The sequence below is a fragment of the Fukomys damarensis genome, unplaced genomic scaffold, assembly GCF_012274545.1.
Source record: "Fukomys damarensis isolate Sample0158 unplaced genomic scaffold, DMR_v1.0_HiC HiC_scaffold_19, whole genome shotgun sequence".
Lineage (NCBI taxonomy): Eukaryota > Metazoa > Chordata > Mammalia > Rodentia > Bathyergidae > Fukomys > Fukomys damarensis.
Genome location: NW_022900931.1, coordinates 32191872 through 32207087, shown reverse-complemented (window position 1 = coordinate 32207087; position 15216 = coordinate 32191872). Strand labels below are relative to the sequence as shown.

Below are 15216 nucleotides of genomic sequence, written 5' to 3'. Positions count from 1 at the left end.
TAGCCCGGTTGAGGCCAGTGGTTAAATGACAGATCTCTATTATATTTCATTCAGTTTTTATAGAGCATCTCTTCACTATACTACATCATGGGACCACAAGGTAATTTAGAGAAGTGACTCCCAGTTCTTAAGGCATTTGTGGTCCAAGCGAGTAGCATCAGACAACTGGAGGCATGCAGGAGAGAATAAATAGAATGAAGCAGGTGGCTTTAACAGTGTTCTTAAAACAGCAGCTTTGAGGTACCTATAACTTCAGACTCCTGGAGTCCTTAAGGCTTCTAAGGATTGTAGAAGTAAGAGAGTCAACCATTAGAGGTATCAGTGTTGTATGTTTTTGTAGTTATAGCTCCTTAGTATTAATGAGTCCCTAGCTCAGGCAGATGTGACCTTTCATTTTGATTGTCAGTTCGACTTGAGTAAGAGAGGCCTAGCAGATTAGCAAGTCATACTTCTGGGTGGATCACGGAGTGGTGACTTTGAGAACCATATCTGGTCCCCCCCCCTTTCTCTGTGGTGCTCTTTCCAGCCTGCTCTTCTTCCTGGCTGCCATGAAGTGAGCAGCTTTGCTCCACATGCTCTTCCACCATGATGTTTCTGCTGATAATAGGCTGAAATCTCTGAAATGATAAGCAAAAGTAAACCTTTCCTCCTTTAAATTGTTGTTGGGTGTTTGGTCCCAGTAATGAAAAGCTGACCAATGCACATTTTTCATTTTATAGAAATAAAGCTGATGAGGAAGATGATGATCAAAATGCCCTGTACTAGCCACATATTTTATGTATCTTTTATTTCAAATTATAAGAAAATACCTTTTGATCAGTTACGGTTCCTTATACATTTATAGAAAAGATTTTTCTTGAATTTTAAGTTTGTCTCAACATTTAGGCTTTCTCATAGCTCTTTGAAGTGGGAGTTTCCACTGACCTCTTGTTCAAGTAAGAGATTATTTCTTTTGGCTCTCACAAGCTGAAATGGTGGTGCCTTTTACAGTACCAGGGGCCTTCAGTTTATAAGCTGGATTTGTATTGAAGGCCGGATCCCAGGTTGGATGTGGCCTTTAGAGATGTGGCTTACTTCCATGCCTGAGCCCTGGGAGGCCCACTCTTTGATGCTTGTAGGGCATTACTGAGAGCTTTTGTGACTTTTTGACTAAGGTGTAGAAAGTTTAAGTGAAAAAAATGGGACGAAAAAGCCAGTAATGGCTGTATGCTAATGTGGTATAGACAAGAGTGAGGAGTTAGGAAGAGAGGCAAGCTGGAGAGGCTTTTAATTACAACAATCTTCAAGACATTTGAAAGTGTTACTGTGATTTCAGATAGGCACCCATTCTTAGAAGAATCAAGGACTTGATTTTCTGTGTGTGGTTTATTAAATTTAAACACATACAAAATTTAAAGAGAAAAGGTAATCCTTTTGTATAAAACTCTTGGCTTATGTTGGCTTCTTGGACTTTGAAAGTCTCCTTGCACCTTGATTAAATACATCCAGTGGTTTTAAAACTTAATAAAATTGTGGAGAGGGGCTTTTGAGGTACATAAGCAGGTATTTTTAATATACAGTTAGAGATATCTTTTTTTTTTTTTTTGGCACGGGGGTTCGAACTCAGGACCTTGTGCTTGGGAGGCAGGCACGGTGCCACTGAGCTAAATTTCTGGCCCAGCGATGTCTTTAATGAAAGCAGTGTGTAACATAAAGCTTGAATGGTATTACTAAATGAAGAAAATGAAGTTTTAGAAATTTGGATACTTTAATTACAAATAGTAAATTTCTTGTAATACTGAAATTAACAGTGGAATTAAAACTAAGATACTTTATATCAATTTTTAAAAAATTTTTATTTATATCCAAATTATATAACTGATAATGTGAAATAATAAGAAAAGGGCTAAAGGTATAGAGGAAGGTGGAAGGGTTAAGGGAAAGGAAATAAGGGACAAGAAAAAATATGAGAAAAGGAAAAAATGGAAACAAAGCCTTTGTAAATAGGGGAGGGTAGAGGAGGGTGAAGGGAGAACCAGGGGTGTGGGGAAAAAATGAGAACCAAGATCTGTCATGTAAAGGTGCAAGATGATCCCAATGATGGATGTAACTGTACCATATACTTAAAAAGTACCAATAAACTCAATAAATTTAAAACACTTATTTAGAAAAGGAACATATGAATACTTTTCCACTTGATTTATAAAACAGCAACAGCAACAGCAGCAGCAGCAGCATTGCGGGTTAGAGTTCCCATTAACAGACCTGCCATCTGCCCAGGAGTCATCATTTTGCCCTGTGTTATTCCAAGTCTTCTTGGAAATAAACTATATGTACACCCAAATACATATCCATAGTACAGAAATTTAGGTCTTGTGCTGATATTTAAGAAACACCATAGAATGCACTGATTGCTTATTCATTTTTAAATGTGGCCTTTGAATGTGTTTGATTTGCCACACTTCCTCCTCCATATGACTAAAAGCAGCTGACATTTTTTGAGAAGTCACTGTGTTAGGCAGGATGTTTAGCACTTTTTGTATAATTTAGTCTCATAATCTTCATAATAACCTTCAGAAGTGAATCGATTTTATTATAGGAGTAGATTCTCACCTTTTTTATACTTTCTGTTTACACTGTTAATAATGCCAGTAGTTTAGCATTCTAAAACATTTGGGTATTCTTTAAACTGTTAAGAATATGATTGTTAGTCCTGTTAGCTTTGTGAACTTGTGCAGCTGGCCTTGACAGCTGTCTGGAGTCAGGTGTCTGTGTGCTGGGCCGGAAGGCTGGGGGTGGTAGGGAGACTCCTGTTCACCTTGCAGGAAGGGAGAAGTGGTACAGTGTGTGTCGTGTGTGATTCATTCTGGCTGAGAACAGACACCCCGACATTTCCTCACTAGGCAATGATTAAAGCCTGTGTCTGTGATAATGTCCTTATTTTGGGGGCAGTTATGGGATATGAGATCTACTTTGAAGGTTTGATTTTGAAAGGTGCTTTTTATGTGTCCTTAGCTGGTCTGAGGAAATGAGGGCTGCTGCAGTGGGAAGCCTGAAGGTGGAATTGGTTGAAAAGGAGTATTGAAATGTTGAAAGGAAGAACGTGTGATTGTGTATACAATGTTTTGAAGTTCAGTGGGGATATTTTCAACATTCCGTGACAAAGTGAAGAAATTTTGGTGAGTGGGATTGGTGTCAGAAGTTTTTTTCAACTCTGTGCTTAAATTGAACAAACTTCTTCATACTATTTAAATTAAGCAATATTAATATCCATTTCATACAGTCACATGATTGGACTTATGTGGTGTTTATACATTGCTAAGTGCTATACATATGTGCCAATATTAAGTGGTATTCTTATTGTTTTCATTGTCACAGTTGTCAAGGCCTTCTACAGTTTGCCTCTTTTACTAATGCCTCTAAACTGAGGATTTTTTACTGTACTGGGGTTCTGTTATTTTCACAGTGGAGGAGCCACTTAACAGATAATGAAAACTAATATGTATCAAAGCATTTTTGTCTGAATGCTAAAAATGAAAACATTATTTACAGTAACTCTCAAGGAGAGGAGAACATGTATGCTGAAGATCTCACCAAATACCACTTCATAGACAGTATACTAGTGTTTATAGGAGTTTTTAAATGTTTATGTCTCCAAGATGTAAAAGTATCATTATCAATCCTTTATAAAGTATTTTAAATAATTTTTGTTGTAGTACACCACCAAAAAAAAAAGAGCAAATTATCTTGCTTTGGTGTTTTTGGTTGCAATTCTTAATTTATTTTGAATTCTAGGATACCATTCCAGAAGGGCATAAAGTTTTTAATTATTACAATAGCATATATGTTAAAAATGGTTGAGAAGCCCTCATTCCAGAGTTCTGCTCCCTTTCAGATGAAGAGACTGAGCTCCACGGGATTTGCATTTGCTTTTGTTTGGGGTCCACATTGAAATAGGGAGCTAATGCCCAGTAGGAAGTGTGGCATAGTTCAGTTTTGTATATTGCTTTCCTCCCTATCATTGTGTAATATTTTCCTCGTTTTAAGTGTTATAGCAATTCAGAATCTTCAGAAAGAATGAACACCTTTAGCTTGCTACAATTTTGAGACTGCACATCTGTGAGCCAGTACTGGAGAAAGCAGGCATCAGTTGTTTAACTTTAAGGCAACTAAAAAATCTACAGTTTAAGTCTCATTTGCTATTTCTAGGGATGTGACATTTATTATATGAAAATATAGGCTGTTCATTGAAGAATACAGTATGTGCTTTAGAGGACCCACTTTGTTAGGAAAAAATCCTTTGGTTTTATTGTTCCCTCTTCTGGATAGATCTAGAAAGCTAATCTTTTTTACTTGTATTGGTGGTTTGTTTTGCCATCTCTGTATTCACTTTGATTTTTTTTTCCTACACTTTATAGCAAACCATTTTTTATTGTAAAGGTTTAGCAGTGGAAAAAGGTAAATCTTGCTTCAGAGAAAATCTATTCCGTACTTTAAATGTATTCAGTTGGATATACGTTCTTCACTGTTGTATTTTGTATTTTACTTTCTTCAGTTGTATTTTGTTACCTGCACCCATCCCCTCACCATCAGAGGACTCTCGTGTGTGTTTTAGTATCTTTCAAATGCACCTGTTTATGGAAATAGGATTTTTCCTTTTCCCAGAGGCAAATGTGGTAAAGAACATCTCATTTTCTTGAGATCCCAACTAGGATTTGTAAAAGTATCTAAGATGGGCATGGTGAGTCACATCTGCTTTTGCAAATTTATAGCTAGAAATATTTTAACTTCATTTGACTATGGCTAAGATACTCTTTTTTTCTTTTTTGGTACCGGGGATTGAACTTGGGTCCTTGTGCTTGCTAGGCAGGCTGCAGAACCACTGAGCTAAATTTCCAGCCCTAAGATATTCTTTTTTCTTTAAATTTTTTTTATTTTTTTGGTACCGGGGATTGAACTTGGGTCCTTGTGCTTGCCAGGCAGGCGGCAGAACCACTGAGCCAAATCCCCAGCCTCAAGATTTGTCTATTTTATTTATTCTTTTTTTTTTTGCCTAAGATATTCTTTTAAAATATGTTTGCAATCAGTTAAATTGTCTAAGTTTCTGGCTTAGAATATTGAGGAAACTTTTATATAAATTAGATAAAGGATTGGATAAGCAATTTTGATTTGATTGCGCATTATTTATTACAGAAAGAATGCTTTCCCTACAGACTGACTAGGAACAAGATGTTTGAACATAAGTCAGGGTGGAGACCTATTTGTTTGGTCAGCTTTATAGGAGCCATGTTTCTCTACTTATGATAAATCTGCCAACTATTCCATCTTTCCACCCCCACTTGATTCTTCATTTCTTTGGAATTTTTACTTAGGGCCCTGTGGATAAACCAGTGATATACTGCATATGTGGGAATTTAAAAGGCTAAAGGCTGTTTGCTAGTGCAGCATGATTTGATCATGTCATTACTAATTTATGCTGGGGTGTGTGTGTGTGCACTATCTTACCTCTTCCCCATCCCACTTTGCTCTTGGCTTGGATATTCAAATAACTGGAAGACAGTGGGGCTCTGCTTATCACAGAGGGTAGGAGGAGGCGTCAAGACATGAAAGGGTTACTGTTCACATTTCCTGTGAGGCGCCAAGACGTGAAAGGGTTACTGTTCGCATTTCCTTTGTAATTCCCTCTGATCTGACTGAGCTATAACTCCTTTCTTGATGTGAAACATCCCAGGCCCTGTAACCTCCTGGTTGTTGCACTGGCCAAGTCTGTCCCAGGTGACCAGCGAGCCTCCTAGTCTGAGGGCAGAGATCACTCCTTCTCTGTGAAACAGGCTAAATGCTTACTTAGGCTTTTACAGTCTGAGGAGAAAACCCTGTGGTTTGTAACAGAACAAAGCAGTAATGTGAGTTTAAAAATTAATATTTAGCAACTAAATTTGTCAAGAAATTAATTGTGTAGAATCTACTGATTCCTAGTTCAGTGAATTTCTAGTTGAGTAAAATTCTATTCATTTTTAATATTGCATTCTTTCTTTTAAAAATGCACTTGAGAAATGAGTTTGGGTTTTTCAAGTATAAATTTTGATCTTGCCATCTCATTTTCACCCTATTTAATCAATAGATGATTTTAAGCTGCCTCAGACATGAAGCTACAACATTTCTGATTCTTTCATCATCACTCAGAAAGTTCTAGTAGAGCATAGGGGAGATAGTATTTATTTCCTACTTTTTGGCGGGGAGGGGTGTTAAAAGTATTTAGCAGCTCGTTTTGATTCCATAATTTAAAATACATCCACTTTTGTGGTTGGCAAAAGTTTCGTTTTTACATTTTCCCCTTAAAATTTAGAAGAAAATATTATGCCATAAACCATAGGAATGTTTAAGCAGCTGGGACGGATAGGGAGTGTCTAGGCCAATGCTGCCTTGATCTCAGGTCATGAACTCTTGTGTACACACAGGTCTAGGTGTACACTAATTCATGATGTCATAGCACGTCTCTGTCCTCAGTCAACAAGTTGGGACAGAAATTAAACTCTTTGAAGGAGTTTCTAGGATAAGTATTCTAGTCCTTAGGCAAAATAAACTTTACTATGCTCTAAGCAATGAGATAAATAATTTCTTAATGTACCTTAACAACACGGAATGCAATTTTATATGGGGAGGAGATGAAATTTTAAATTCATTCAGTTTTAACCTTTATAGAGAGCCAACATGAATGGTTGTTGTTTCTTGTTTACTTTCAGTTTTCCAGGGCAACATGGAGCCCATTACACAGCAAGCTTTCAATAATGCAGTTGGTTGAATTAACAAATGACACTGCCGAATTACTTTTGTAGATTCTTGATTGTTCTGTATGTGTATGATTTTGTGTGAGTGTCTACATTTGTTGCCCAGCTCTTTCTATTAGCCTCTAATGAATGATACTGCTCATAGTTCCTCTGTCATTAGACAGTTTATTCCTTCACAGCATTCTGTGCCCAAGTCTACAGGTTGTCTATACCTCACTAGCCTTGCCAATGACACCACTGTATCAGAAAACAAAATGGTATATAGTTACTTAAGACATAGATACTCTGAGAACATTCCTAAAAGTAATAAGTAAATTCATTATTTTCATAATAGATACATTCTTATGAGGATTAACTATTCCTAGGAAAAACACTGAATAGTAATATCAGTCATTCAGCAAAATATTTATAGAATGCTAATGTAAATAGCATGTGCTTGGTTTTACAGACAATAAAATGGTACAAGGATGTGTGCATTGTGTCCTGCTGTCTCAATTCCCTAGACTCTCAGTGAACACAGTATGCATACTCATCAAGTCAAGAAATAGTTTAAAGTACTTGAGATATGACAGGGTTAAGAGAGGCATGAAGAAGAATCAGCTTCGGGCAGGGAGAAACTGTTTTGGCTTGAATTGTGGTAAAAGAAGCTTAAATAGGGCAGTAAACAAATAGTGTTTGGATATAAAGGAATGAGGAGTGTGCTGTACCTGACGTTTACAGATGAGGAGAACAGTTAGTACACTTCTGTTCCCAGCAGCAATGAAAAGAACAACAAAAAAAGTTTACATTTGTGATGAGGACTTTTCTCCGTTGGGGACTTTGTTAAAAAAGCTTCCACCTATGACTTCAGCACCTTTGTTAGCTACCATAAGGTTCGCTGCAGTAGGATATTCCCCAAATTTCTCTCCCAATTAAAATTTCAGCAGAAGACCAAAATAAAAAAGTATATTGGAAAGTTGTCATTCAAAAAAAGCCCCATCAAATCTCAGCGGTAGGTTTAACAGTGCTCACTTCAAAGTCATGTCTTAATTTGAATTCTAACATGGAAGGAGATATTTCTAAATCATTTTTTTGTACATGTATAGACAGCTGTGGTCGCTGTAGGTAAACATAATTCACAGCAGTTTTTAAAATTAACTTTGTAAAGATTCTTTTTTTTTTTTTGGTTTTTTTGAGACAGGGTCTCACTTTGTAGTTGAGTCTAACCTGGAACTCACTATGTAGCCCAGGATGGTCTCGAACTGGCAGTGATTCTCCTGCCTCAGCCTCCCGAGTGCTGGGATTACAGGCGTGCACCACCACACCCGGCTAAGATTCTTTTTATAATAATGTTACTATATTAATGTCACAAATAATTTTAATCTTAGCTTTTTGTTTTGTAAATTTTTTAAAATGAATAAAATTTATACTGACCTTTGATTATATTTACTTTTTAAAATATAAACACATCAACACATTTTAGAGTCAGGCTTTATAGTTCTGTTCTTTTATTGTACTGCCAAAGGAAAAATAATAAGTAGTACAGCTTTTCCAACATAATAAAGATAGAATCTTAAAACATTGTGTTCACTTTATTATTTTAGTTTTTTTTTTTTTTTGGCCAGTGGCAAACTTATGTGGCTCTGATGATTTTGAATATATGTGTTTGTTCATTTGCATGAATTATTGCCATTGTGACAGTGAAGGATAAAGCATAACCAGCTTGCTTCCCATGCAATATTTTTGTAAAGGTCTAGTCTTTGAAGATGCTAGTAGGTAATCCATGGTTAAAGGGTTTGATAGTCAGCTACTTTTAAGAAAGGTGGGAACAATCACTATGTATTGGTATTTTATTTAATCAAGGATTTCTCAAATTTATTTGCACTTGGAAAACTCCGCTCTGTTTCCTTGTAACATCTTTCCTTTCTGCTTTTCTTTTTAACATAATTTACTGAAATATCCAGTAGAACAAGTTTTAGCAATCATCACTGTGAAGCTTTATTTATGCATATGCATACATACGTGTGTGATGTGTGTGCGCGCGCGCTTATGTGGCCAAACACATTATTTAAGTCGGTTGCATATGTTGCAAATAATCAGGAACTAACCAACCATAACAGAAGTTACCTCTGGGGGAAAGAGAAGGTAAAAAGAGGTGAAATGAGACTTTTCCTTCTTATTATAAAGTTTTGTTTTTTTATTCAATTAGATTCCTTTTGTAAAATTAAGAGAAAGAGCAAATGAATGATGTAATTGATTTGAGAGAATCTCTACCTAATAGCAGGATTGCTTATTACAAATATTTGTAAGTACTACCCTCTGTGGCATTTTAAATTTACTGTGTTTATAAAATACCAACATTTGCAGACTTGTAAGAAAAATACCCAAAACTGTAAACTTTTTTTGCATAAACAAGCACATTGTATGAAGAGAAATATGGTTATATAAAATTAATAACCCTTGCTCTTGTTACCATTGTATCTTGTGTGTATTTCTGTTGTTGCTCTTTATGCCATCTTTCCCTACCTGTATGCTGTGAGACTCATCTTACTTTTCTCTGTATTTTCAGCACCTAACCCTACAGGGTCCCTTGTATCTAGTGGGAACACAATAAATGTTTCTTGATGTGAACATGGGTGATGGGGAGACTTGAATTCACAATCATTCCTAGGAAATACCTTAATCACATTAATGGTTATCACTTTTAAATCTTACAAGGTCTATGTTCTTTTGAAAAGCTCTTAAAATATAGCTTAATTTTTATATCTATATGTCTTGTCTAAGAAAATATTTAAAGTGATACAGTAGGATCAAATGCAGTTTAAAACAAATGGATGAAAGAGCAAAACTGGAGGACTTACACTTCCCAACTTTGAAACTTACTCCAAAGCCAGAGTAATCAAGACAGATGGCATTGGCATGAGAAGCTCATAGGTCAGTGGAGTGGAATCAAGAGTCCAGAAATAAACATTGTGGTACACTGATTTTTTTCTTTTTTTGTGCTGGCATTTGAATCCAGGGTCTCATGCCTGCCAGGCAAGTGCTATACCACTGAGCTTACCTGTCAACTAATTTCTTTCCTCCCAGTACTGGGGATTAAACTGAGGGCCTTTACACTGAGTTTCATCCCTATTCCCTTTTACTTCCTTACAAAACTCAAACATACATAAAAAATAACACAAAATATATTATAGACCTAAATATAAAGGCTAAAATTATAATGCTTCTAAAACAAAGCACAGAGAGAGTTTATGACTTTGGGTTGGAGAGTTCTATATAACTCTTAAAACATAATCTGTAAGAGAAAAAAATGATAAACTGGACTTCATTCAAGTTAAAACTTTAATCTTCAAAAGACATTACTAAGAACCTAAAAAGATAGTCTATGGAAGATATAGACCAACATGGAAATATTTGTAAATCATGTAGGATAAATAACTTGTATCCAGAGCATATAAAGAATCTCAGTAAGAAAATAACCCTATTAAAAGTGAGCTAAAGAACTAACTAGATATTTCATCAAAAAGACATGAGAATTACTAGTAAGCACAGGAAAATGTGGTCAGTATCATTAGTCACTAAAAACACGAGATACTGCTGTACATCTGTTAGGATAATTGTAAACAAAAAAGCATACAATATATAGGGTATAGGATGTGGAGAAACAGGAAGCCTAATACATTAATGGTAGGAATGTAAGTTGGCAACAATCACTTTTGAAAGCAGTCTGGCTGTTTCTTTAAAAGTTAAACCAATTTGCCATATACTTTAGTCAGATTGCCACAGAGAAACAGAATTCATGGGATGTGCAGAGGTTCAAGAAAGACTTTACTTAAAGGAATAAACTCACACAATTGCAGAGACTTTGTGAACCTGATGGAAGCGGGTAGCTGCTTAGAGACTCTGGAAAGTTCACATTGGAGTCCAAAGGCAGTCTGCTGGAAAAGCAGGAAGAGCTGATGTTGCAGACAGATCTGAAGGCAGTATGCTCGGGAATGTGTTCTTACACAAAAGGTCACCCTTTTTTTTGTTCAGGCCTTCCTCTGATAGGATGAAATGTACCCACACAATAGATGACAGTCTGCTTTAGTGAAAGTTCACAAATTTCAGTACTGAGCTCATTCAAATATACTCTTACAAAAACATGCAGAGTGTTTGACCAAATATCGGGCATGGTGGTCTAGCCAAGTTGACACGTGAAATTAATTATCACCCCATAAAACCCAATAATTACCCTTCTTAAAATCCACCCAAGAGAACGAAAACATATGTTGACACAAAGACTTGTATGTAATGTTCATGACAGCATTATTCATAATGACAAAAACAAGAAACAGCCCAAATGTTCATCAACAGTGTGTTATGTTCATCAACAGTGTGTTATGTCCATGCTTTGGAACACGATTCCGCAATGAAAAAGGAAATAATACTGATACATGCTCCAGCATGGTTGAACCTCAAAAATATTGAACTCAGTGAAATAATCCAGATTCAGAAGGCTAAATGTTATATGATTCAACTTGTATGAGATGTCTAGAAAAGAGAAACTGATGGAGACAAAAAACACTTCAGAGGGCAGGGTCTAGGAATAGGAGAGGGCTTGGATGTACAGAGGTTCAAAGGAGTTTTGCAGGGAGACGGAAATGTTCTAAAGCTAGGTTGTAGTGATGATTATACATACACCTTGGTACATTGGCTGAAACATCTTTGAACTATTTGCATACAATAGGTGAATTTTATGTCATGGCTTTTTAACTCAGTACTATAAAAAAGACATGATAAAAATTGGACAAATCCAGTAGGAGTAGGATGCACAATGCAATTTATAAAAGCTCCTGTATTTTAATTGAGGTAGATCACTAGTTTTGCTTTGAGCTCTCCAAGGAAACTGTTCACACGGAAAGTTATATTTTCAAGTGTACATAAGATCAAAGTTCATTGGCATTTTAGGTGAATAGCTATAATTCAAAGAAAAATGTATCCTTGTAGTCATAGTGCAGTGTGATTCAACTTTGTCCTTAATGGCATCCTCATAGTAAATACCTAAGGACTCTTCTGCAGACTTGTTTCCTAAGCATCCCTTCAACATAGTCTGTTGGCTTAACAGGACGCTTTTAAAAATGTCCTTCTGGGTGAATAGGGAAGAAAACAGTAAATAGATAAAGCCAGGAATGCTTCTTTTCTTTTTACTTTTTTGTTGCTGGGACAAAATAGCCAAGACCCACAAGTTAAAGGAGGAAATATTTCAGCTTGTAGAGGTTTGATTCCGTAGTTAGCTAGTTAGCTGGCTCCAAGACAAGGCAGTATGGTAGTAGCGGAGGAAAAATATCAAATTATTTTATAATTTTTTGTAAGTCTCAGAAACCCAACACAGTCAGTAGGTGTAACCCCAAAAAGGGAAGGAGTTAAGGGAATGAACTTAATTGGCTCATGTAACTGAAAAATGTGAGAGATGATGGCTTGAGGTTTGGTTGATACTGCAGTGATAGCGAGCCTTTTAGAGGTTCCAGGGATAACAGAGAGCTGGCCATAGCCATAGGTGCCATAGGTTCACCACCGCTAATGTAGGTTTGGAAATTAAACAACTTATTTTTAAATAAACCATGGATAAGAGAGAAATCACAAGGAAAATTAGAAAATATTTTTTAATTAAAGGAAAATGTAAACATCATTATCAGTATTTATAGAGTGCAGCTAAAGTATTGCTTAGAGGAAAATACATAGCTTTAAATATACTAATTCCCTAAGATAAGTGTGGTTATTATGTATCACTACAATGCCAGTAAAAAAGATCGAAAATACTATCATTAGCCCTGGGCATGGTGGCACATCCCTTTTTCAGGTGGCTAGGGCCAGAGAATCCCAAGTTGAGGTCAGCCTGGGCAACTTAGCAAGACCCTGTCTCAAAAATAAACGAATGGGTACATGGACAGACTTACAGATTGGCAGTATAGCTAGCTGAGCGCTCCCTGGGTTAAATTCACAGTACCATCAAAACAACCAGACCAAAACTAACATCAGAAAAGAAGAAAGGTCTGAAATAAATGATAGAAGCTTTCATGTTAGGCTGGAAGAAATAAAAGCAAAAGAAACCCAATGTAAGTAGAAATCAATAAGTAAAAGTTGTAAAACAGGTACTAGAAGATATTGATGAAGCACAGAGCTTAAAAAACAAACAGACAAAAAAACCAGATGACATTATTTCACACTCTTCAATGACAGATCAGTGTTTTCAATGTATTCCAGGACATAAGGTTAAAGTTGTCAGTGTCTTAAAGTCTAGTTTCAGGAACTGGTATCATGTCATATCTCTCATTCTATTAGTCAGACAAGAGACACAGAAATCACCAGATGCAAGGAAGGGTACGTGTGATGTGGAGAGTGGAGGATATATGTCTACCTCTCTGTAGAAGTGTCAAGATATTTGTGTCAATCTTAAAATCCACCACAGTTAACATTTTTAAAGGAGAGAGCTATGAAAGGAAAGAGAAATACACAAATCAAAATTTCTGAAAGAGTCCATACCAGTTATCTTTCCTTAGAAATTTGCTTAGTGTGAGCCCTATCTGAAGATCGAACTTGGAATGTGAAAGTGAGATTCTGCTGAGGGAAAGGAAAAGTACTGGCATTTTGATGATCATATAGCAGTCATCAAACACACTGTTAGCTTTCTCCAAAGGATGTTTGCTGACTCTTGGGGTAGTTTGGGAGCCTGGGAAGTTGATTTGCAGATTTACAGTAAAATACTCTGCAAGTCTTGCTTTGCTTAGGAGTCAGTCTCCCTGGGGTTGGGAGCAAAGGGCAGATCTTATCTTTGAGGTGTTTTCTCTTAGAGATAGACTGATTGGATTGAAGTCATCAGCTCCTTATCCTACCTGTTAAATAAAGAAAAGCTCACTGGAAGAAAACAATATAGACCTCAGTTCCATGTTTATTAAGTACAGAATAAAAAAGACACATAGACCAATGGAATAGAATAGAAATCCCAGAAATAAACCCAGACATTTACAGCCAACTGATTCTTGGAAGTAGCACCCCCCAAAAAATTTTGAAGAAAGGAGTAGACAGTCTCTTCAATAAATGGTACTGGGGAAACTGGATATCCACATGCAGAAGACTGAAACTTGACCTGTCACTCCCTCTGTGCAAAAATACATTTGAAATGGATCAAAGACTTAAATATGTGACCTGAAACTACTAGAAGAAAACAAGAGAAACACTTAAAGACATTGATATAGGCAATAATTGCTTTTGATTTGTTCCCCAAAGCACAGAATATAAAAGCAAAAGTATAAAAGTGAGATTACATCAGACTAAAAGCTTCTGCATAATAAAGGAAACAGGAGAGGGAAGTGACAAAACTTCAAAATGGAAGAAATTACTTGAAACTATTCATCTGACAAAGGAATCCAAAATACAAAAGGAATTCAAAGAACAATAAAAACAAGTAATACAATTTAAAAATGGACAAATGGCCTGAGTAGACACTCCTCAAATGGAGGAATACAAATGGCCAACAAATACATGAAATATTCTGTCATTAGCCATCAGGGAAACACAAATCAAAGCTAAAATGAGATATCATCTCACTGCAGTTAAAATAGAAGTTATCAAAAAATAATGCTAGTAAGGCTGTGAAGAAAAACAGTCTGTACACTTTTAGTGGGAACATAAATTAGTAGCTACTACGGAGAGCAGTGTGGAGGCTCTTTATAAAACTAAGCATAGAACTACCATAGGCTGTAAGAATTCCACTTCTGGGTATAGGAATATCTCCAAAAGAAAAGAAAACAACATACAAAAGAGATACCTGCACAGCCTTATTACTTTGGCTAAGACGAGAATCAACCGAGATGCCTCTTAGCGGGTAAATGGATTGAAAAATGTATACACAAAAATGTGGTGTACCAATGGGATATTATTCATCTATAATGAAGAGTAAAATCCTGTCATTTTCCACAAGATGGGTGGAAGTAGAGGACATTATGTTAAGTGAAATAAACCAGATACAGAAAGACAATTCTGCATTTCTTTCACCGATGTAGAAGTTATTTTAAAAACAACTTGAATATAAAATAGTTATTACTAGAAGTTGAGAAAGGAGAAGGTAATAGTTAGAGGGAGTCTTAGTTTGCTGAGTGCATGCTGTATGAATACATTGAAATATTGCACTGAGTTCCATTAATATGTTCAATAAATACACATCAGTCAAATTACACTGTGTACTCTAAACACAAATAATTGAGCGGCCCATAGGCTCAGGGTCAGCGGTAGCACTGTTTTCTGCTTCAGGATCTTGTCCCACTGGAAGACTGTAGAGAGTCTTTATCATGGAGAGTCTCTTCTGTCACAGGGAGCTGTCATCTCCTGCGAGAATCAGCTTCCTCTGCAGCCCTGTTTGCAGGATCTGTCTGAGGCTATGTTCAGTAAGTTGTTTTTTCTTTCTCCTTTTTTTTTTTTTTTTTTTTTT

At 36.3% G+C, this 15216-nt stretch overlaps 1 protein-coding gene across 8 annotated transcripts in view; it reads left to right on the top strand.

The window, feature by feature from the left end:
* Nucleotides 1-15216, top strand: part of Znf438 (zinc finger protein 438) — a 199876-nt gene that overhangs the window by 44846 nt on the left and 139814 nt on the right. The window contains exon 2 of one of the 8 annotated variants that reach the window (XM_010621337.3): nt 2995-3158. The exons of the other annotated variants lie outside the window; for them this stretch is intronic. The gene's annotated coding sequence lies outside the window, so the exon portion shown is untranslated. The remainder of the gene's footprint in view (nt 1-2994; nt 3159-15216) is intronic. 8 annotated transcript variants of the gene reach the window in all.